This window comes from Hemiscyllium ocellatum, unplaced genomic scaffold, assembly GCF_020745735.1.
Source record: "Hemiscyllium ocellatum isolate sHemOce1 unplaced genomic scaffold, sHemOce1.pat.X.cur. R18, whole genome shotgun sequence".
Classification (NCBI taxonomy): domain Eukaryota; kingdom Metazoa; phylum Chordata; class Chondrichthyes; order Orectolobiformes; family Hemiscylliidae; genus Hemiscyllium; species Hemiscyllium ocellatum.
The window spans coordinates 173,041-173,953 of NW_026867612.1; the positions used below are offsets into that span (position 1 = coordinate 173,041).

The 913-nt window shown below is 44.7% G+C and overlaps 1 non-coding gene across 1 annotated transcript; it reads right to left on the reverse strand.

Moving 5' to 3' along the window:
• Positions 1-281: 281 nt before the first annotated feature.
• On the reverse strand, positions 282-377 carry trnar-ucu (transfer RNA arginine (anticodon UCU)). The gene is made up of 2 exons: positions 341-377; positions 282-317 (listed from the first exon to the last, which is right to left on the reverse strand). It is a non-coding gene; the product is annotated as a tRNA-Arg (tRNA).
• Between the last annotated feature and the right edge of the window lie 536 nt (positions 378-913).

Sequence of the window (913 nt, forward strand, 5' to 3'; positions counted from 1 at the left end):
AGTGGCACAGACACAAAGGAGCCCATTGTTAATACCGATTTCGTCCCGCTCCGTGATTCCATATCATCATGGCTGACACAACAATTTTGTGTCTTTTTCCAGCCCATACACATCATCGTGTTGCCTACTGACTAACAGATGTTTATTGACATCGAAAATTTAAACTTGTGAGAGTAAAATGTTCCCTTTCGGGACAGTTGAGTTTCTGCATGAATACTGTTGGTTTTGCAGATGAGCAGCCGAGTCTGCTCTGACCACCTTCCAAACCATAAACCAAAATTCGACTCTGATGGGACTTGAACCCACAATCTTTGAATTGCAACCTGACCAGTCATTGACATAGAAGTCCAACGCGCTATCCATTGCGCTACAGAGCCGCGCTATTGCACTTTGTTTAGCACACAAATTTGCCTTCGACCCATTGCGTTCAGGACAACCATCTCGCATCTGTCTGTCCTCGTCACACGTTCCAGTGCCTGTACCTTATCCACGTGTGCTCTGGCTCTTCAAGTGTTCGACTACAGACTGTTGGAACGTTCTCATGATACTTAGCTTTACCACATGCTCAGATAATGTTTTCCAGATAAGCAACACTCTACTGGTGAAAGCATTCTCCCAAAATCTCCTAAAAACATCTTGTCTCCTGTATTTCATTTATGTCACTCTATTCCTTCCCAACACAGGCTGATCCCTCTCATACATATCTATCCTCTTCATAAAATGTGCACGTTAATCGGTTAACTCAAACAGCCTTAACCTGCTCTTCGATAAACACCCCCAACCTAGCTCGTCTACCTTCACAATGGGAATGGTCCAGGCCTTGCCATTCTTGTCACCTCCTCTGAATATCTCACCCTGCAATCAGACGCTTCCAGAAGTCTGGTGGTTACAACGGACAAGCAAAGTTCACTGA